Genomic DNA, 23195 nt, shown 5'->3' on the forward strand with positions numbered 1-23195 from the left:
CAGCCCCAGCTATTGTAGGCATTTTGAAGAGTACAGCAGTAAATGGGAGCTCTCTGTATGTCTAGCTCTCTGCCTTGCAAATAAACAAAAAATTAGAAAGAAAGAAAAAGCTTAGAGGATTGGGTTGAATGTACACACATTCTATGACATAATGTGGAAAATCTAAAGCAAAAATTTCACAACACATCATCTACTTTTCATTTTTTCTCCTCCATAAAAGTAAATGCAAACCCAAAAAAGGACAGTTTAAAAAAAAAAATGGGGCTGGCGTCGTGGGGTGGTAAGTTAATCCTCTGCCTGCGGCGCCGGCATCCTATATGGGCACTGGTTCTAGTCCCAGTTGCTCCTCTTCCGATCCAGCTCTCTGCTATGGCCTGGGAAAGCAGCAGAAGATGGCCCAAGTCCTTGAGCCCCTACACCCACATGGGAGACCTGGAAGAAGCACCTGGCTCCTGGCTTCAGATCGGCGCAGCTCAGGCCGTTGCGGCCATGTGGGGAGTGAAGCAACGGAAGGAAGACCTCTCTCTCTGTCTCTCTCTCTCTCTCTCACTGTCTGTAACTCTATCTCTGAAACAAGTAAATAAAATCTTAAAGAAAAAAAAAGATTTACTTATTTATTTGAAAGGCAGAGCTACAGAGAGGTAGAGTCAGAGAGCGAGAGAGAGGGAGAAGTCGTCCATCTGCTGGTTCACTCCCCAGATGGCTGCAATGGCCAGAGCTGGGCTGATCCAAAGCCAGGAGTCAGGAGCTTCCACTGGGTCTCCCATGCAGGTGCAGGGGCCCAAGGACTTGGGCCATCTTCTACTGCTTTCCTAGGCCATAGCAGGGAGCCGGATCAGAAGTAGAGCAGCCAGGACTTGAACCGGCACCCATATGGGATGCTGGCACTGCAAGCAGGGGACATCTTTACCCACCACGCCACAGTGCTGGCCCCCAGGACAGTTTTACTTTTAATTAACAACAATTGTACATATTTAGGCACTCCCACCTTCTGCACAGTAAAGGAAACAATCAACAGAATGGAGAGACATCCAACAGAAAGGGAGAAAATATTTTCAGGCCACTCATTTGACAGAGGATTTATATCCGGAGTGCAACAGGAACTCAAGAACTCCACAATAAAAAACAACAAATCCAGTTAAGAAATGGGGAAAAGACCTGAAGAGACATTTTTCAAAAGAAGAAATACTAATGGCCAATAAATGTATGAAAAGAACAGTAATTTGGACTGTTTGAGTTCTGTATGAAAATGAGTTTCCTGTACATACATATGCAAATTTTAGATGAATTAGAGAATGATTATTCAGAGTTCCTTTTTCTTTCTTTTTTCCTTTTTTTTTTTTTTTTTTGGTTTATCAAAAATAAAACAAAACATGGAATTCCCCTAGGCGTTGTCTGAAACACAGCTAAAATATCCCTAAAAAATGTATACTTTCAGGATTGTGTTTTCTGAAGGTATAAAAGCCAAATAAAAGGCCACCGCCGCGGTTTCATAAGCTAATCCTCCGCCTTGCGGCGCCGGCACACCGGGTTCTAGTCCCGGTCAGGGCGCAGGATTCTGTCTCGGTTGCCCCTCTTCCAGGCCAGCTCTCTGCTATGGCCAGGGAGTGCAGTGGAGGATGGCCCAAGTGCTTGGGCCCTGCACCCCATGGGAGACCAGGAGAAGTACCTGGCTCCTGGCTTTGGATCAGTGCGGTGCGCCGGCCGCGGCGGCCATTGGAGGGTAAACCAACAGCAAAGGAAGACCTTTCTCTCTGTCTCTCTCTCTCTCTCCCTGTCCACTCTGCCTGTAAAAAAAAAAAAAAAAAAAAAAAAAAAAAAAAGCCAAATAAATGTTCCTGGACGAAGCTCATCTGCGGAAGCTGACTACTTCCCAAGACGGCATCGCAGATGGTGTCTGACTTCTGAATCAAGGTGAGTGACAGCTGTCAACCCACTCTTCTTCCTTGGCTGGCGCATCTGCACTGAGTGTGAAGAGACTGAGTCAGGGAGCCTGCATTTCCAAAAACGAGCACTCTTAAGACACAGTACTTACTGACCAGGCGATGCACGCAGCACTTGGACGTAACAGCTCTGTGCTAGGTGCCAGGGATGACACAACGAATAAAGCACACCCTCAGAAAAACTACCACCCAATCCAAGACTTAGATTTCAAAAAGAAAATAATTCCAGTGCGCACTGTGCCACGGCGAGTGAAGCCTGCATCGCCTATCAGAGTGTCTGGGATGGAATCCAGGCACCGCTGCTTCAGGTCCAATTTCTCTCTAACGCATCCTGGGTGGAGTGTTGTGGGCTGGCTTGGGCCAACATGAACATCCCAGCCTTTTTCTTAGAGAATTCTAAGCACAGGCACAAACGCAGCATGCAGCATGGTGAGGTCTACTGAGAAGGTGAGAAGATTGCGCAGGCACAGCAGGGCTTCATTTAGGGAGAGTGGGCCAGGAATTACAGACCCTGCTCTGCTCATCCTGGTGCCTGAGGTGAGGAGAGAGAAAGGGAGAGCCCTCTCTTTCCTAGGCTTTTTATTAGCTTCTAAAAGGGAAGTGGTTATATAGTGCTGCCCCCAGGTCCCAGGTAAGGGGAGCTGTGTGGGGGGAGGGGTCATCTGACTGAAGATAGGGTTACACGGGGGTGGGGTAGGTGTGGCCTCCAGCTCATGAAGCTAATCCGTCTCCCTGACTTTTCCCACTTCAGGAGGAGATGATGGTGCCAGTGCCCCGCTGCTCACATGAGAGACGCAGATGGAATTCCAGGATCCTGGTTTCAACCCGGCTCCGACATTGCAGGCATGTGGGGAGTGAACCAGTGGATGGAAGATCTCTGTATCCCTCTGTCAGCCAACTTTCCAAGTAAATAAAAATAATAATCCTTTTTTAAAATAAGATAATGAAGTTATAGAATCTTCCAGCAAAATAATTTCTAAAGTTAGAAAGTAGAGCAGTAATTTGTGAGTTGTAGGTGGTTTGGGGCTACAAATAGGAGAAAACCAGACTAAAAGTCTCAAAAGATCAGATATCTATTATCTTTTTTTTAAGATTTATTTTATTTATTTGAAAGACATAGTTACAGAGAAAGAGACATAGTTACAGAGAGATCTTCCATCTGCTGGTTCACTCCCCAGATGGCCGCAAAGGCCGGAGCTGCACTAATCAAAAGCCAGGAGCCAGGAGATTCTTCCAGGTCTCCCACGTGGGTGCAGGGGCCAAAGGGCGTGGGTCATCTTCTACTGCTTTCCCAGGCCACAGCAGAGAGCTGGATCGGAAGTGGAGCTGCTGGGACTAGAGCCGGCGCCTACATGGGATGCTGGCGCTTCAGTGCCAGCCACAGTGCCAGCCCCGACACCTATTATCTAATTTAAAGAAATCTTATTTAAAGGCAGATTTCAGGCTAGGATAATTCAATGACTCAGCAACACATCAAAACTCTAGATTATTTCCATCTTCCTACTAGGCCATTCTTAGCATGTTCACTATTATTCTCATGGCTGACTCTAGTTATCACAACATTGCTGCCACAGTTCCATATATCACATCCTCACACCATAACTTCAAAAGAACTGCTTCTCAGGGCTGGCATTGTGGCTTACCTGCAATGCCAGCAACCCATACGGGTGCTGTTTTGTGTCCCAGCTGTTCTACTTTTCATCCAAGTCCCTGCTAATGGCCTGGGAAAGCAGCCGAAGATGGCCCAAGTCCTTGGGCTCCTGCCACCCACATGGGAGACCTGGAGGAAGCTCCTGGTTCTTGGCTTCAGCCTGGCCCAGCCCTCGAACCAGTGGATGGGAGATATCTCTCTCCTCTCTCTCTCCCCCTTTCTTCCTCCCCCCCTCCCCGCCCCCACAACTCTTTCAAATAAATCTTTACAACACACAGAGACATGATCTGTTTCTCTTAATGTGTCTCATTGAATAAGAGGAGAGACCCATTCCAGAATCTCCCAGATTCCCCCTCCGATCTCAGTGTCCAGAACCGCATCTCAAGGGCATCCTAAAGCAATCACCTGGAGGAGGAATCCTGATTCCCTGATTGACTTAAAGCAAACTTCTTGGAGCGGTGATCATTCCCAGGGCACTGGCTGTTTAGATTCCCCTCTGAAGGAGGGAGCAAGAAAGAAAAAGGAGGAGGAGGACAGAGAAGAGCAGCAAGAGGAGGAAGCAGACGTTGGAGCAGCCACTGGGAAGACTACAGCGTGGCCCCCAGGCACTCTGGAGAACTCCTCTGTACGTGTGCAGAGAGCATCCCGGAATAATGACATAGGGCACTCAGGAGGAGGTGATGTCAAACACATCTCGAGCCTCCACACAGAAGAACCATTGCAGCGAAATCTAGAACACCTCTTCCTCTAGAGGTCAGGCAAAGCCACCCCTATGTCTTTATCCCCAAGAGACTGCTGACGCCATCAGTCCCACCTAGGCTAAGCCAAGGCGAAGGGACTCCAACCTCTCAGGGCCTCAACTGCGCCGGGCCTCAGATCCTTCCATTACAGAAGGATGTACAATGTTTTCTTTTTTAATATAGACTAATAATAAATAGTGGTCTTTAAAGGCTTTTTTCTAACCCCATGCAAAGCCCAATACCCTCGCTGGGGAGGGAAAAAGCCACAGTGATGTCAGAGTGGACATTTGGTGATGTTGTCCTTGACCCTTCAGAGAACTGCAGGCTCCTAGGAGGAAAAAGTAACTCAGGGCTCTCCGAGCCCAGCAAGTGCAGAGCAAGGTCAAATCAGGGGGAAAAAAATTCACACGAAGTCCTCATAGTGCTCTACTTGAATATAAAATGGTACAAAGATGGAAACAGAGGAGGCACACGGCAAAGCCTGGGAACCTGCAGCCGTGCTAAATAGGAAACGCGGAGGCTCACCACGGGGCAGCTCTGTGAGGCAACTCTGGATGCCATTTTGCTAATTGTGTTTGCTATGACACCAAGCACCGCTTAGCCGGGCTCCCAGAGAGTCTCTATAATGACAATCACTTGCCAGGAGCGAAAGTGATTTTTATTTGATATCCATACAAAGCAGAAGCAAATGAATTACCATAATGAGAAGCAACATAATGATGTGGAGATGTACAAACTGCCATTGTGTTTAATAACAACAAAGCTTTCCCCTTTGAATTAAATTTGCAGGAAGGTTCTTAGTGAAGCATCATTGTACTGAAACCGAGTTGTTTGGAAAACACACACACACACACACTCCAAAGAATTTCAGGCCTGCGATTACTGGAAAGGTTGTTGGGAGAATTTTTTTTTCCCCTTCAAATTTCTATTCTCGGTAAAATCGACTTCGTTGTAGCACTACACAGCTGCGATTTGTGAAGTAAATGGCAAAGCTAAATGTGCCGAAACCCAACATGTTCCCCAAGCAACAAAGGGATGGAAGGCAAATGTTACAGTATTATTGACAACACTGGTAATGCTTGTATAAGCATCTGCTTCATGAAGGGGGAAAAACCTGCAGTACAAACACAAGGCGTTTCCGAGCCAGGCCTTCCAGGTCCAATCCTGGCTTGGATCTGAATTTTCACTTGGGCCAGAACAAATATTTCCTCTTTTTTACCTTTTCCCTCCAAAATAAAAAGTGTCTCTGATTTGCATCCCGGAAACCTCCCCCACCACGGAGAGACTCCTCCACGTTTCTCGCTATAGAATGAATGTCCTAAATTTTCTGGTATTTACCTTCTGCCATCACTTCATTTGCCACTACGGATGGAGATACCGTTGAATAAATGTGGCATTAATGTAAACTCATTTCCGGGATCATCATCAGGTACTGTCCTCTTCTCAGACCCTGAGAAGAGGGTCTAATGTGTGAACAGTGTGTGTCCCAGCCCACACTGCCTCCTTCAATCCTTTCAAAGCTGCCAATGGTATCCATTCACAAAAGAAAAAATCCTGGTTTCATTAATGAACGAGTCAGAGCCAGACCTGGACCTGTATTCAATTGAGAAATCTGCAGGTTGAATGTTATGGGACTAGGGACCTGGGTCCTGGGACCAGCCTACCAGATGAGTCAACTTCTTTGTGTCAGTGTCTATTTTCCCAGCTATGAAACAAGCACACTCTTGTATGTGGGCATCTTGAGAATCAAATCATAATCAAGTGTTTTGTAAACTGTTCTTCCTAGATTCATGAGAGGCAATAGGAGATCTTTTAAATAGTCCTTAACACATCTGGAGAATCACATAATTTATCATGACCTATATTTTGGCATTTTATCATCTGACAAATATTCACTGAGCTCCTGTTTGAGGCAAGGCACCAACCCCAGTGCTATGGAAGTATATGCATCAGGATGCCTGAAGGAGGCTGTAAAAAAGGTGAGAGAGAAGACACAGCTGCAGAGTTCACAGAGAGGCCACACAGGGGCACCAAATGGGAGGCAGAATAACACAGTGATAAAAAGCACAGGTGTGCGGCAGGTTTCTAACCTCGCAGTTAAAATGCCTGCATCCCATGTTGGAGTACCCAAGTTCGATTCTCAGCTCTGGCTCCCAGGTCCAGCTTGCTGCCAGTGGACACCTTCAGAGGCAGCAGGTTCAAGTGGGTGGGTCCCTGCCACCCACGTGGGAGACCAGGACTGAATTTCTGGGTCCCGGCTCCAGCCCTGGCCATTGCAGGCATTTAGGGAGTGAACCAGCAGGTGGGAGCTCTCTGTCCATCTGTCTCTTTTGCCTTTCAAATAAATAAATTTAAAACAAAATTTTAAAAGGCAGAGTCTTTGGCATCATACCTTCCCGGCCTGAACCCAGGCTCTGTCATTGATTTGCCACGTGATGCTGAATGTGTACTTAATGTCCCTATGCCTCAGTTTCCTCTTCTGCAAAATAAGGGTGAGAACTTACTGCCTTTTAAGGAGTGTGTGACCACATCTAGAAGTCTTGGAGCAGCACCTGGCACGTACACAAGACACAGTAAATGTCAGCTGAAAAGGAAGAGGACACCCTTACAGGACAGTAGTTGATAGGGAGAGAGTACATTCAAGCCTGGAGGTCAGGAGGGGCTCAGGGGCCCCGATGTAGGGCTGGGACTGGGGAGGGGACTGTAAGCTGACACTGGCTGGGATGCACGCCTCTCATGGCCAAAAGCTGGCTTGTAGAGCGACCACACTTCGAACCTATCCACCCACTTTCTGTGTCTCTACAGACTGGGGTTGAAAGCATATTGCCTTTTTGTTTTGGAGTTTTGGAAAGAGAAAAAAGCACTTTAATGTGATTTTTTTTGTTTTGGGTTTTGTTTTGTTTTTGTTTTGTTTTTGGTCCTACAAAGATAAATCTAATATAATATAACTGGAATTATTAAGTTTTTGACAATGAGAACCTAAACCGGTTTATTCAATAATCCTGAGGCCAGCCCACCAGGCTTGCACAAAATTCACAGACCCTACCTATAGCCTCCTAGAGGAGGGAGGCAGGGCGGGTATAAGCAACTAGTGTAAATTCTAGTCCTTCTCCTGGGCAAAGGGTTTGCTGAGTGTGAATTATGCAAAATTCCTCCCAAGGTTTCCCTACTCCGTGCCATCAGACTGGGTAGCCCACCTGGCACCACGCAGAAGCGCTTCCCCTAGGTGCCTTCCTTAGAGGAAGGCCGGAAAGGTTTTACTGCTCAGTGTTGCCAGGCCAGGTAACCCATCTGGTGCCGAGCAGAGAGGATTCTCCTGTGGCGTTTCCTTGGGGGAAAGGCTGAGACCACCTGGAAAGTCATTAGAGTGTGGGCAGGAGTTTGTAGTATAAAATCCTGAGCTGCTTCCAAGGTGTGCTTCTCGGGCTGTTAAATTCTTCTCCGAAAAAGTGTTTTTTCCTTAGCTGCACCCCCTGCCCCCCACCACACACACACATAGGCTAGTTTCTAACTTCCTACCTAACACAAACACATATTAAATGGAAGTCATTGTACATTACCGCAAAGCAGAGCAACCAGGATCTCTCTCTCTCTCTCTCTCGGAGATGGGACTGAGCCCAGAGAAAGGGCTTTTCTGGGGTTCACTCTGAGCCCCTGATTCTGTCACTGTCCTGAGCGATCTCATCCTCTCATGGTTTCCAGTTTCATCTCCATGCTGGTGACTCACCTGAACCACCCTCCAGAGTCCCAGAACCCAGTATCTACCACTCTTTGGTCCCCTGATATGAAGTACAGCATTCTAGTGATTCCTGAATGTCTGAATGTCTTTCCCATCTACCCACCGCTCTCTGCTGGCCAGGTCACCACGTCCATCAGCAGGATTCCTGTCTTCAGTTTGTTCCCACTCAATTCCCCCTCCAGACAATAGCTAGTGGGGGCCTGCTCAGGTCACCGGCCCTCCAGCATCTTCCCATTCTCTAGCAAGTGAAGCCCAAACTCCTCAGTGGCACGTGTGGGCCGTAGTCACTGGGCACATGTGTGTGCACTTCTGGTCTCAGGCCTTTCCCTCCCTGTCGCTCCCCGTCTTCGTGGAGGAACGACACAGGACCCTGCGCTGTTCTTTTGTCTGCTCGGCCCTCCCCAGGTTTGCTGCTGGTTCTTCCCGGGTTGGCTACTGTCCCTTCCACCTCCGTGGAAGGGTGGTTCCCCCTAGCCACTTTCCCCACTTCTGCGGGGGAGCGGCACACCGCCGGCCGGCTCTCTCGGGGGCTGCACAGGTGTTCCCTCAGATGTTCCCGTTAGATGTTCCTGGTGCATGTTGTCTCTCTCCTCCTTTATAGTCCTCTTCCTCCAATCCCAACTCTGCTACCCACACGCCGAGTACGCTGCTCTCCTCCAATCAGGAGCAGGTCCTGCAACTTGTCAAGTTGGTGAGAGGCAGCTGGGTAGAAGCTGTTTCTCCCTTCTCAGCACCATATTGTGGGAGAGCAGATGCATAGAATAAGTCTTAATTCCAGTAACTTAGTCTAGTCCGAGTTGCTCCCCACACCTCCCCCTTCTCTTTCCCTTACTCGCCAATCAGATTTAGCTTGTTTGGGGTCCTCAATGTTCCTGTTCTCTCTCCCTCCAGCCCCTTGCATAGCCTGTTCCTTCTTCCTGGAAAATCCTATGCACCTCTTCCCCTGTTGAAATCTCCTCACCCCTCAGGTCCCAGCTGAAACGCTGCCTCCACCAGAAAGCCCTTCAGGATGGCCCAGAGCCTGCCTTGTCATCCAGCAGCACACCCAGACCCCTCTCACAGGCCACTCATTTCTGTTATTGCCTTTTAACCCCAGGAAGGAAGACCCAACATGAGAGACACCAAACAAAGACAGGACTTGGAGAGTGCCACTGATGGTGGAGAGAACCACAGTGCTTTCTCCACTCCTATTTTTGCTCCCTTATCCATCCCCCCACACTAAGTAAGGGAAATCTGTCATTAATTCCTCACTCAGATTTCACATGTCAACAGAAAGATTAGAACTACTTTATAAATACTGGTCCTCCTGTGCCAGGCAATTGGCAAAAAATTCCAGAGAATGCAATCCCTACTTGCTTTTTATTGCAGAAGAGCCCGTTCCTGGAGACCAGAACATAAAGTGGATCATTGAAAAGCAAATTACATTTTCCCATAGGAGCAATGTCATGATTAGAGGCTGTATTCCTGACAAAGGACTGGGCTTCACATAAATAGTAGATATGAACAAAAATATTTCACAAATGTAAAGAGTCAGGTAACTATAAATCCTTATAATTGTTTAAAATAATAAAATTCTCGGCAAGTATTACCAAGCAGGCCGGATTAGAGGAGCACATGGTGATGACTGAGGGACTCCAATGTGCCATAAAGTGTACATTAAAATATAACTACTGCGTCATAAATTAGAACCTGAAACTCACTTTAATACAGTCATTACACACTTAATTAACAAAGGGAAGGCAGAGAAGTGCCATGGTTAACGAGTGGCATAGGCCATGAGGAGACCTAAAACCACAGGCTTGCCCTGTAGAGGGTGGGCTCTGTGAGGGCAGAGGCGGGACCCACCCACAACAGAGAGGGTGCCACACCAGAGCACGGCCCCAGATCACTTTTACAATGTACAGCCCAGGTTTGAGTTGCCACTCTGGGCTAGTAAATCACACTCACTGAGTCTGTTTGCTTCTTCACAAAACAGAGAAGCCAAAGTCCAAAATCTCTCAGGTCCCTTCATATTTCAAGGTTCTAAGATGCTATTCTGCTCTCCTGGGATTGAGATGAGACTCTGGGAGTGGCCGACTGTGACTCTGGTGGACCTCTGTGAGTGCAGTCTCCAGAATTCTCACCTTTGTGGGATCCCTCCCACCTTCCGGGCGTGGCCATGTACATGGATGTGGCCATTGGACTTCAGCGAGCAAGACGCAAGTAGAGGTTTCATAAGTGCTTGCACACTGGGGCTTGCTCTCTTAGGAACACTCCCAGGTGCCGGGCTGTGAGGAGCCAGCCCGAGCCCCATGGAGAGGCCATATGTAGGAGTCTAGGCATTCTGGTAGACACCTGGGCTGAGCTCAAAGTCTGGTGCCAGCACCACTGGCTAGTCATGTGAGGAAGAATCTCGAATACTGCAAACCAGTCGGCTCCCAGATGATGGCAGCCACAGCTGACATCACAGGAATAGAAGAACCTCCCAGCTACGGGCAGGTAAACCCATAGAGTCACGAAAAATAATAAAACAACTGTTTTTTAAGACACTACGTTTTGGAGCGGTTCATTATAAGTAAATTGAAATACTAGGACATAACTCACATGGCTTTGGGCTTTTGGAAAACATTAACCATCCAGGGAAAATTGAATAATGTGTATTTTTCTGTGAATTTTTCTGTACTGACAAACATTCAAAATATTCCAACTATCTTAAAATAGACTCAAAACACTATAGTGGTGTTCAATAAATATTTGTAGTAGATAAAGATGTTTCCTCTTCCTGAAAGACGTTTTCCTCTTTACCTTATCTTGAGAAAGTCGCGCTGTTCAAAGGCACAATCAAGTAAAGGTCACAAGGAAATGATACGTGCTGCTCAGTCACTCTCCTTGACACTCTGCTGACAGCTCTCAGAACATCCTCTCGCTGCTGATAATCCACAAAAACAATTATCAAGTAAAGCAAAGACTTGAGAAAGAGTGTAGTAGGGTGTCCGGGAAGGCAGGACTTCTGACTTCTTCCTGATAACTGTTGACATTCAGAGTATGAGACTCTGGGCTCTCTGAAAGTAAAGAGACACATGTCTTAGTCTATTCAGCCTCTTAGAACAGAACACCACATAAGCTGGCTAGTTTAGAAGCCATAGAAATTGACTGCTCACAACTCTGGAAGCTGGGAAGTGCAACCTCAAGGTGCCAGAAGATTTGATTCCCATGAGGGCCTGTTTTCTGGTTCATAGATGGTACCTTCTCACTATGTCAACACATGGTGGAAAGAGGCAAGGCAACTCTCATCCCATTCAAGAGGGAACAAATCATCTCCTTAGAGCTATCACCTCCTAATACCATCACCTCAAAGATTAAGATTTCAACATACGAATTGAGAGGCGCACAGTCAGCCCATAGATGGATAAGATCCCCAACATTTCTCCAGGAGAGTTATTGAAACCTGTTAGGGTGACATTGAATAAGGCTCGGTGATGAAGACAGTGAGACTACCGAAATACTATCAGCGTGGAGGATTGAAAGAGATTGAGTTATGGAGCATCCCTTGTACAAAGCCAGCTGGTCAAAGAAGTCGTGTTTCTGGACATATTTTGTGTTCTGCAGGAACGACTATGTCAATGAATTTTTAAAAATCCTTCAAGTTGGACTGCCTGCTCAACTTGATGTGGAATTCCTCTGGTCACTCCTGGAAAGGAGGTAGAGGAGATCTTCAGACTTGGAAGAACCAGTTTGGGAGAAGCACTGCACTGAAGCCTGAAGCATTGGCCCTCTGACATCTCAGGAGTGGTGGTGACCCAATGTGCCCTTTGACTGCTTAGGTTTTGCTGTGTCTGCCACTGGGCCACGCATTAACCCAAGCAGAAGCAAGTTTCGAGTGGCAACTAATATACCGTCTCACTCTTAGGGACCATGTCTGAGCAAGATAGCTCCTTGGAAACCTAAAGCTCCTAAACACTATCTAGGAGGGTGAAATCAGGGATGCTGGGTGAGAAGGCTCAAGCCATTTAATTAGAGTCCTAAGAAAAAAAGGCATGGTTTTATTCCATACTACTAAATTAGTAAAATAGGTTGTGTCCGTTACAGGCATTTTAAAACATCTCTCAGTCTAAAGTGGACACATTAAGTTCAAACTATACCAACTGCTGGAATTTGAACATGATTTGGATTCCCCACTCAGGAAGACATTTAAACCCCAAAACCTTATGTTAACAGTTAGTGGTTGTTGGATTAAGGGGGCAGGCTTGATCCAATTGCAGTGCAGTACCTGGGAGGTGAGCAGAGGGCGAGGTTTCAGGTCACTGAGGGCTCACATGCCGAAGGTGGTGCCCCCAAAAGGGTTGGTCACATAGGCTGAGCATGCTCCCTGTCTCTCTCTGCGTCCCAGCTCACCAGGGCACACTGCTCCACACACACTGTGCCATTGCCAGGCTCCTCCCTCCCTAGACACCAAACTCAGGGGAACACCTGATCTTGTGAACCAAGGCCCATGAGCAAACTCAACCTTTGGCGTTAGCAGCTAGCTCCTCTTAGGTACTTCTGCTGTAGTGACGAAAAGCTGGACAATGCAGGAATATCTAGTGAGTTATTCTACATGCCAGGCACTGTTCTAGAATTGTACTGTATCGTTATGAGGCAAAGATTTTACACAAAGGAAACATGAGGAAGTAACCTAACTTTCTCCAGGTACCCAACCAGGCAGCGGTGAAGTCAGGATTCAGACCCAGTCACGCTCTGAACTACTAGCCACGGGTTCTTTCCTTCCTGACATACCACTTTGCCCCACTGGATTTCAGAAGCCCTGTCACTAGGACAGCCTTCCACGACATGAAAACCAGTGAGCACCATCTGCACTTAGTGCTCTGCAGTAATTGTCTGGGACTTGCTTTCTCTGGATCTTCCATGAAAATTTAGCTAACGTGCTAAGTAATCACAATAAGTGAGAATAAAACCTATTTTTAGCACCTAACCAAACCCAGGACACCCACCACTACTGGAGATGGAATTGATGCTGCTAGTGCATGGTCCTACTGTGTTGATAAGCCTCAAGAGTCCGGCTCCCTAGTTTCCCCGGGCTGGGTTCCTTTTGCCAAGCTCTCTGAAATGCAGCTCCCTCCATGCCTTGGTTTCCGCGTGTGGACCGTTATTGCCAATTAGTTGCAGCACTTGCTAGTGATACAGCACTTCACATTTGTGAGCCCTTCCCTCCGCGTGGTTGTGCATCGCTGGTCTTTATAGGCACAGATCTGTTTGCACTGACATCACCTCCCCAGGATTATTCCTATGGGTTAAATGATTTGCTTATGGCAATTGCAGAGGGACGTGCTGTAGAATACACGATGAGCAGTAGAGAGGGAAGCCAGCAAGGGCACACAGCCTCACCGTGTAGGGCAGCCCAGCGAAAAGCTGGGGGAGCCAGGCAACTTGACTTGACTCGCTTCTATGGGTGATTATAAAAATGTTATTATTAATGATGCAGTTTTCCGTTTGAGTGCTCCCTTTCAGCTGAGGCATCGTGCCCGGCTTCACCGTTTTCACGGAGCTCTTTCTTCTCTCGCAGGGCGCCTCCTGCTCACAAGAGCAGAAGCAATGACGGGAGCAATAATCAACAGACGGAAGTAAAATTCAGGAATCGTAATTTCCCCCAACTCTTCCCAGTGCGTACAAGAAGCTACTCCCAGCCTCCAGGATCCATTCCATTTTCGAGACAGGACAAGGGGGTGGTGGCTCCACGTCTATTGGCAAAGGCCGAGTGCCTGCCTGTTTGCACCACTGGGGACAATTAGAGCAAAATGAAACCGCAAACCTCGATAGGGAGAGGCTGAGAAGAATTCCAGCTAGCTAGCGTAAGGTTTGCTCCTGTTCGTTACAGTGAAATATAGATTTTAATGCCCCAAAGACACTAAAACCATAATGCTACCTCTGAGAATGTGAAATCCAACAGCAACTCGGGCTAAGGTTTAAACTCAGGATGAAATTTGGAGTAGAAGGTGTGAAAGCAGAAAAGTCTCAAGGCTAATAGCCACATTAACAACTCTGAGCCAAGGTCCCCAAGCCCCAAGCCCCAGACGCGCAAGCAGCATGCTATCTTTGGGGCCTGCTTCCCGTTTGTTATTAAGCTCAGCTCTCTGTGGAGCCAGGGTCCATTTCTCAAGAATCATGATCATTAGCTTGAACTGGAGATTCTCACTTACCTGGGCATTCTAAAGGCTGTATTTGGTACCAGTTATTACCAACTACCAGGGGAGAAGGGCAAGAAATAAGGGTTTCTTTCTTCCTTTTTCCTCCTCAGTAAAAAGCAAGCCAGGTGTTTGGCCTAGCAGCTCAGACCCAGTCGGGGTGCCTGCATCCCACATCGGCTGGCTCGGTTTGATACCCCGCTCCAGCTCTTGTCTCAAACTTTCTGCTTATGCAGAATCCTGAGAGCCAGCAGAGATGGCCCAAGTGACTGGGCTCCTGCCACCCACGTGGGACACCTGGAGCAAGTCCCTGGCTCCCTGCTTGAGCCCCCGGCCTGGCCAGGGACTGCTGTGGGCCTCTGGGGGTAAGCCAGTGCATGGGCACTCTCTGTACATAGAAGTCCCTTTCCCTGCCTTTCTCTCAAATAAATAGAATTTTTACAAAAATCAACGGGCTCCATTCCACAGTTTGGTTATGCTGCACTTTCTTCTAAATTAATGATTTAACAAATGCTTTCATGCTGTTTGTCATGTGCCAGCCACTCTTTAAGTATCATTCATTTAATTGTGATGACAACCTTAAGAGACAGATACTACTCTTTTACTGATCAGGAAATCTACAGAGGAGGAAACTGAGGCACAGAGAAGTTCCATGATTTGCCTAAGTCCACGGGGCCACTGAGGCCAAGACTGAAATTCAGGGAGTCTGGGGCCCACGTTTTGGCACAGTGGAGTAAGCTGCTGCCTGTCACCACCCATATCCCATATAAGAACACTGGGTGAGCCCCAACTGCTCCACTTCCAATCCAGCTCCCCACTAATGCACCTGGGAAAGCAGTGGAGGATGGCCCAAGTGCTTGGTTCCCTGCTACCCATGTGGAAAACCCAGATGCAGTTCCTGGCTCCTGGCTTCAAACTGGCAGAGACCTAAATATCACAGCCATTTGGGGAAAAACCAGCAGATGGAAGATCTTTCACTGTCTCTCCCTTTGTCTGTCACTCTGCCTTTCAAATAACTAAATACATTTTTTAAAGATTTATTTATTTATTTGAAAGAGCTACACAGAGAGAAGGAGAGGCAGAGAGAGAGAGAGAGATCTTCCATCCACTGGTCCACTCCCCAGTTGGCCACAATGGCCAGAGCTGCACTGACCCGAAGTTAGGAGCCAGAAGCTTCCTCCAGGTCTCCCACATGGGTAAAGGGGCCCAAGGACTTGGGCCATCTTCTACTGCTTTTCCAGGCCACAGCAGAGAGCTGGATTGGAAAGTGGAGCAGCCAGGACTCAAACCGGGATGCTGGCACTACAGGCAGTGGCTTTACCCATTACGCCACCATGCCAGCCCCTAACATACATCTTTTTTTGTTTGTTTGTTTTTGTTTTTTAAGGGAAAGGACTTATTGGGGAAAACCAGCAAGCTGGAGGGAAGGGGTGAAGAAGGGAGAGAAGGAGAGTATAAGAGAGAGAGACAGAGAGGAGAGGAGCTAGCGAGGAGAGAAGAGAGATCGAGCAGGAGAGAGCAGAGAGTGGGAGAGAAGAGCCAGGAGAGCCAGGAACAGGAACAGGTCCTTTTAAAACTTTGCCGGAGGGTGGGCAGGGAAGCCGGAGCAGCGAATCCCATTAAGATGGGGGTGGAGCTTGACACCAGTGGTTGGGCCATGTGGTCACCTGGCTTCCAGCAATGGCCCAGTGGGGGCTAGAGCCTAGGATGGTGTCAAGGTGTAGATCACACCATAGATAAAACTGTGCCATTTTCCTAACATTCCCCTCTTTTGTTTTTTATAAAGCAGGAGTTGTATGGGATGACATTAGTCCCAAAAGTCCAGGAGGGGTAGAGGGACGATGATCTGTCTTTAGAGCTACTTCCTGCTGACATGGGGCGACGAGGTGCTCTTCGCTGGCATGGAACGATGTCTCAAGCCACTGTCTCCTGGGTGGGGAGCAGAGCATAACATACATCTTAAAAAAAAAAATCAGGGAGTCTGGCTCAAGTCCACGTTTTCACCACTTGCTATGCTACCTCTTATGGAAAAATGGAATTAAAAGATGTTTATTTTGGGGGCCGGCATTGTAGTATAGAAGGTTAAGCCTCTGCCTGCCACGCCAGCATCCCATATGGGCACCGGTTTGAGTCCCAACTGTTCCACTTCCAATCCAGCTCTCTGCTAATGTGCCTTGGAAAACAGTAAAAGATGGCCTAAGGACTTGGGTCCCTGCACCCAAGTGTGAGATCCTGAAGAATCTTCTGGCTCCTGGCTCTGGATCGGCCATCTGGGGAGTGAACCAGCAGATAGAAGATCTCTCTCCCTCTCTCCTTCTCTCTCTTTCAAATAAATAAATAAATAAATATTTTTTTAAAAAACATATTTTGGTGCAAAAAATTTTTGAAATCTATGCATGGTTTTTTAAATAGGCATTTTCCGTGAACTTTTCCATATATGTAAAATCTCTCATAAGCTTATCTTATAATAAGCTAAAATTTTGAGAGGCAAGTGTTAGTGGAAAACTGTCAAAGTAAAGGACAGTAAAAACTCACCATTGGAACAAAGAGTGAAATGGTGATCACCAAAGGTGGGGTATGGGGGGAGGGGTCAAAGGGTACAGAGCCTCAGCCGCAGTTAGACAGCAGTGATGAGTGATGTCAGTCTTGAGATCTATCACGCAGTGGAGTGAGCGCGGTCGACAACAGTGTATTGTACATTTCCAAATCCCCAAGAAAGTAAATTTCAAACGTTCCTGCCACAAATAAATAAATAAATAAGTATTCAAGGTGACCAATATATCGGTTTAATTATTCGACATTGTATTCATAAATCACATCATTTTGTACCCTACAAATAAATACAACTATAATTTGTCAATTCACAATAAAAATTTTCTTAACTTGTAATTCAGAAAAACGATGTACCTAAATATATATTTTAGCTTACTTCCACCAAAATCTTACTTCTTAAGCTATTGTTGTATTACTGTTAATTCCTTTTTTCTCCTAAAGGAAGGAGCCAGGCATTCATAAGTGTTGTTTCATTTTGTCTTCACACACTGCTTTCTGATTTCAGTGTACTGGGGATGGGTAGGGGAGGAAGGGTTTGGCCTAAACAGGAAGATGGAGCAGAGTAAGGAATTCTGGCTTTGCCACCTACTATTAGTACGGTTCTGAGCCAAATCCTTCATCTTTCTGTGCCTCATTCTCTGGATCTGTAAAAGGAGTGAACTTAATAGGACCTATCCTATTGGCTGTTATCAGAATTAATCGAGATAATGGGTGGAAAGTACTTAGACTGACCGGCACACAGTGAGCACGCCAGAGAAGCGGGCGTTGCAGCGGGAAGTGGAGCAGTGGAATATACTGGAAATTAATGAGAATACCTCAAGTTGGTAGTGACAGCCTCTCCTTGCTGTTCGCTCTCTGGGGGAGCTGGAATAACGGCACCTCCATCCATGGGGCCAACAGCAAGGCCCACTGGATCTTCTGAGGTGAACTGCACTATAGTTTCTGAAATCTCCACCCACCCACTCTTAACCCTCCCCGACCCAGGACCAAAGCTGTGCCTGTGCCCCTCCCAGGCCTTGCCCAGACTCAGCTCAGGGCCACACCCACAAAGCAGGCCAGAGGCAGGACTGCTGCTGAGTTCGCCAGAATGTCGAGGTCTGCAAAGAGAAGGGGGCAGGGGATGGAGCCAGGTGGGACCAGGGGGTCTGGGAGCAGAGGCACAGACTCCAGTCTCGCTGCCTGCATCACGCCCTTGGGCCCTCTGGGGAGCAGGTGTGACAGCCCAGCCTCTCTATGTTGGGTTGCCTGTTTACCCTTTCCTTTTGCTTTTTAATTATACGTAATATATGCTTGTTGAAGACAGATCATGAAAATGTTACAGTAAGACAGTGAGAGAAAGCCCTTCCTTGCTCCTTTATCACACCTCCCCCAAACCACCAGCACTGTGAAATCTTTAGCATTCAGACTTTTGGGTAATTTTGCTTCCCCAGACACTCACACGCACAGACCCATGGAATGTTCTCTTCTTACACCAAAAAGTGGAGGCAGGAATCATACCACCTTAGGTTTTTTTTCCCCCTGCTCGTGTTTGTGTTTTTTCTTTTACTTAAATCTATCTTTCCATGATACAATCCTTACTTTTAAAAGCTGCATATTCCTCCATTGTACAGAGTTCCAAATCTCATTTAACCATTAGCCCTATCATAGTCATTTGGCTTTTGTTGTCATTGTTGTGTGCCCTGAGTGTTCCCGTGAAAATCCTCCTCTGTTATATGTACAAGAATTTCCGCAAGAACAACTTCTAGAAATGCAACTGCCAGGTCATAACATGTATCTATTTTTTATTTTGATTTAATAGGCACTCCAAGCTGAGAAGGAAAAAAAATTTTTCTAAATAAAATGTAAACTCCTGTTAAAAATTCCAATCAAAAAGGAAAACGAAGACTGATTTAAAATTTACATTTTAGGGGCAGACACTGTGGCACAGCAGGTTAAGCCACTACCTGCAATGCCAGCATCCCATACAGGCACCAATTCGAGTCCTGGCTGCTCCACTTCCAATCCAGCTCCCTGCTAATGTGCCTGGGAAAGCAACGGAAGATGGACCAAGTGCTTGGGCCCCTGCACCCATGTGGGAGGCCCGATGGAGTGTCAGGTTTCTGGCTTTGTGTTGGCCCAGCCCCAGCAATCGTAGCCACTTGGGTAGTGAACCAGGGGATGGACTATCTCTCCCACCCTCGCCCGCACTCTCTGTCACTCTGCCTTCCAAATAAATCAATCATTTTTTAAAGGTTTGCATTTCAAAGAAAAAGTATTCATGAATACTTCTTTGCTTTAAAAATGCTTTTCGTATTTCAAATAACATTTTTAGAAATGCAAGCTTTGGAGAATACAACATTAAGATACACCAAGAGACAAAGCATATTTTGGAAATTAAAGCTAAGCTCAGTCAAGAGAAGACACAATGAACCAGCTCCAGATCACGTGCTCAGTCCTGATCTGTGTTTAATCCTCAGAACTGTGAGCCTCAGATTCCCTGCAGGGGTTCTCCGAGCTACTCTAAAGCGTTGCTAAGGCCTCAGACAAGTTTGCTCTAGACTCCCCGGAGCTGTGGCTTGGGCAGCTGAATCTAAAAATGTTCGCAGGTAAGCATGTGGCACAGCAGGTAAAGCTGCCACCTGTGATGTCATCATCCCATAGGGATAACAGTTTGGGTCCTGGCTGCTCCACTTCTAATACAGCTCCTTGTTAATGTGCTTGGGAAAGCAGCAGAGGATGGCCCAAGTCCTTGGACCCCTGACACCCAAGTGGGAGACCTGGAAGAAGCTCCTGGTTGCTGGCTTCAGCTTGGCTCATCCCTGGCTGCTGCAGCCATCTGGGCAGTAAACGGCGGATGGAAGAATTCTCTCTCTCTCTCTCCTTCTCTCTCTCTCTTTCCCTCTCCTTCTCTCTCTCTCTCTCTCTCTTTCTCTCTCTCTCCCCCTCTCTCCCTCTCTCTCACTCCCTCTCTCTCTCCCTCTCTCTCTGTGGCTCTTTCATAAATAAATAATTAAAGGGGCCACTGCCTACAATGCCAGTATCTCAAATGGGTGCTGGCTTGAGTCCTGGCTTATCCACTTCTGACCCACCTCCCTGCTAACGCACCTGGGAAAGCAGAAGATGGTCCAAGTGCTCAGACCTGGAAGAAGCTCTGGGCTCCTGGAGTCAGCCTGGCCCAGCCTTGGCAGTTGGGGCCATTTAGGGAGTGAACCAGCAAATGGAAGATCTTTCTCTATCTCTCCCTTTCTTTCTCTCTGTAATTATGCCTTTCAAATAAATAAAATAAATCCTAAAATAAAATAAAATGTTTCCAGATAATTCTAAAATATGGTGAGATAATCACTGCTAGGATGCTTAGCTAACTTTGTAATTTCTGAAATTTTAGCAAAAAAGTAATACTACTGTTCAGTGGTATTGCAATAATATAAGAATATTAAAGCATGGTTTTAAATATAACATTTTCTGAACTTTTTCTAAAGATTAGTTATTTATTTGAAAGGCAGAGTTACAGAAGGAGGTGGGGAGAGACACAGAGAGACCTTCCATTTGCTGGTTCACTCCTCAAATGGCCACAACAGCCAAAGCTAGGTCAGGCCATAGCCAGGAGCCAGGAAATTCATCCAGGTGTCCCACATGGGTGGCAGAGGTCCAGGCATTTGGCCATCTTCTGCTGTTTTTCCTAGGCCATTAGTAGGGAGCTGGATTGGAAGTGGAACAGCCAACACAAACTGGCACCCATATGGGATGCTGGCGTAGCAGGCGGTGGCTTTACCTGCTATGCCACGTTGCTGGCTCCACATTTTCTGAAATTTTTTTTTAAGATTTATTTTATTTATTTGAAAGACAGAGTTACAGAGAGAGAGGTCTTTCATCTGATGGTTCACTCCCCAGACAGCCACAGCTGTGCTGATCCGAAGCCAAGAGCCAGGAGCTTCTTCCGGGTCTCCCCTACAGGTGCAGGGGCCCAAGGACTTGAGCCATCTTCTGCTGCTTTCCCAGGCCATAGCAGAAAGCTGGATCAGAAGTGGAGCAGCCAGGACTAGAACCGGCGCCCATATGGGATGCCGGCGCTTCAGGCCAGGGCTTTAACCCGCTGCACTACAGCGCCGGCCCCACATTTTCTGAATTTTAAACTGACAGAATTCATAAAAAGGAATACAACTTTAATTGTTTTAATTACCTTGAGTTGTCATCTAAAAATAGCTACTCACAACTAGAATAAGATTACTTACAACAGGTAGATATATGAATCTAGAGAAACCGAACAATGGAGTAAGTTGGAATAGTGAAGAAAAAAATAAAGGACAAAGATGGAGCCAGGCAGAGTCAATGCACACAGTGTGAATCAAAGTGAAGTTTTGAAGCCCAAAGTCATGGCAAAATTCTTTGGAAGGTAAGAGCTGCCCTAGTTTCAATTTTTAAGAATAGATGGTTACTGCCCAGCAAGCCTCAGTAAGTGATCACCTTGGTGATGGTGAAACCGCTTCATAAGAGGTGAAAAGACACGGGAAGAGGCTATCCACGTGGGAGGAGCCAGGCCAGCAGCCAGCACCAGCTCTTGTCAAAGCCAGCGACAGTTCAGAAAGTCATAAAAGGGAATTGTGGCACAGGGATGTGGGAGGGACAAGTACCGAACCACAGTCCAGGCCTTCTTCTACGCGGGGCATGGATGAGAGAGGTGTCCTTCCTTTTTTTCTTCTACAAAAAAGTCTTTGTGTCAAATGAAAAGTTAGCTATTTCAATCCCCAAAAGAAGACCTCAAGCCAGTATGTGCAAGTGTAATTGAGTCTTTTATATAATAGCTAATGAACACTCCACATTTTAAGCAGTTTAACTATAACCTGCTACTCTATATCTAGCAATTCCCAGGTGATTCAACATTTAGAATTCTGCTTTCTAATTTCCTATAACACCATGTACCACACTTCCACCCCTTCTGTTGAGGTTTAGAAAGCTTCCACACCTTTCTAAGGCTTAGAAAACTCATTTGGTTAAATCCAAAAGTAGAGTCAACTACATTTGAGAAGTAGAACAGCACCTGGAATCTTAAAACTAGAGGATGACAACCAAGGCCAGAAACTAGTACAAACCCAGTGGATTTCAGCATCCCTGCTCTTGTGGGAGGACCAGGCCCCAGACTTACAAGAAGGAACCAATGAGGAACTAATCGAACCCATTCTGTCTAATTTGAAGAATTAGCCCCAAACCAAAGGACTTTGTGTGACAGTGAATAAAGCCACATAAAGTGGTAACATCTAACCACAATTTTCTAAGACCACCAAGAAACTAGGAGACAGCACACTCCTGCTTAAAGTCCCTCAAGTGTGTGTGCTGTGTACCAACCTGGGCATCATGACAACAAAATAGCAATTTGAGTGGTGAAGCCATACATATTGGCTTCCCTGGGACGCTGTTAAAACCCTGTGTGCTACTGCACATGCTTGTTAGGAGCTGAGTGGTATCTGTCTCCCAAAAACTCATGCAAATGTTCAATCCCCAATATCATCATGTTACTTGTTGATGGATTAAGGGTGACAATTTGGTCTAATAATGGTGTCTGAGGGGTGGGGCACTGGGAGTTATTTGAGTTCAGGTTCAGCCTAGGTTCTCTCTCTGTTCTTCCCGGCTCACCACGTAACCATACCACGACCAGCCCCTGCAGATGCAGGTCTGTGGGGCCACCTGATCCTGAGCTGCGATCTCCAACCGTGAGCTGAAATAAGCCTTTCCTTCCCAAAGAAGCTCCTGCAAGTAGTTTAGCTAGAATAACAAAAATGCACCAGTTCAACACCTTAAAACCCAATGCAAGTTCAGCGACAATGTTTTCAATACATGCATACTAAATAATTTTGACATCATATCAGAAGGAAAACAAGAACAAGGCAAGAATGTGATAATGCAACCACGAAAAGTTTGGGAATTTCTGTAACAGAAAAAATAAGGTGGTATTTCAGACAGCACTAAGGTTAGCCTCCTTCTGTGGAGAAAGTGGCAGGCAAGGATTTATGTGCAAGGAAACAGAGTAAAAATACACAGGCACCTGTTACACCAAGAGGGAGTAAGGCAAATTTGCAGGAGGAAGTGGAGCGCTTTGAAGGAAAACGCAAAGAGAAGGCTAATGCACAAAGCAGGAGGGAGGCACTGCACACACGGAGTAAAAATCTGTGACAACATTTTCTAAGACACAGAGAAAAGAACCCAGGGGAGGGAAATGTCACATGGCACACATTCTAGACAATCCAGCTATGCGATTTTAGGCTTGATTTTTAGTTTTCCATCCAAGGCTCTTTAGTTCCTTTGTGGTGAGAGTTCAAGAGAAATTGAACTAACAACTGGATACAAAAATAATTAGCAGGCCAATCGCCACGGCTAACTAGGCTAATCCTCCGCCTTGCGGCGCCGGCACACCGGGTTCTAGTCCCGGTCGGG

General features: G+C 46.7%; 1 long non-coding RNA gene across 6 annotated transcripts in view; it reads right to left on the reverse strand.

Moving 5' to 3' along the window:
* Positions 1-4970: 4970 nt before the first annotated feature.
* LOC127492735 (uncharacterized) overlaps positions 4971-23195 on the reverse strand; it is a 76098-nt gene continuing 57873 nt past the window's right edge. For 5 of the 6 annotated variants that reach the window (XR_016220805.1, XR_016220804.1, XR_016220806.1 and 2 more), the window contains 2 exons: positions 8884-11114; positions 4971-8400 (listed from right to left, as the gene is read on the reverse strand). This is a non-coding gene — a long non-coding RNA (uncharacterized LOC127492735). Of the gene's footprint in view, positions 8401-8883; positions 11115-16769; positions 16970-23195 lie in introns of all 6 variants that reach the window. The other variant, XR_016220808.1, reaches the window with a different exon arrangement.

Source organism: Oryctolagus cuniculus, chromosome 14 (assembly GCF_051225735.1).
Source record: "Oryctolagus cuniculus isolate XC-2025 breed Fujian yellow rabbit chromosome 14, ASM5122573v1, whole genome shotgun sequence".
NCBI lineage: Eukaryota > Metazoa > Chordata > Mammalia > Lagomorpha > Leporidae > Oryctolagus > Oryctolagus cuniculus.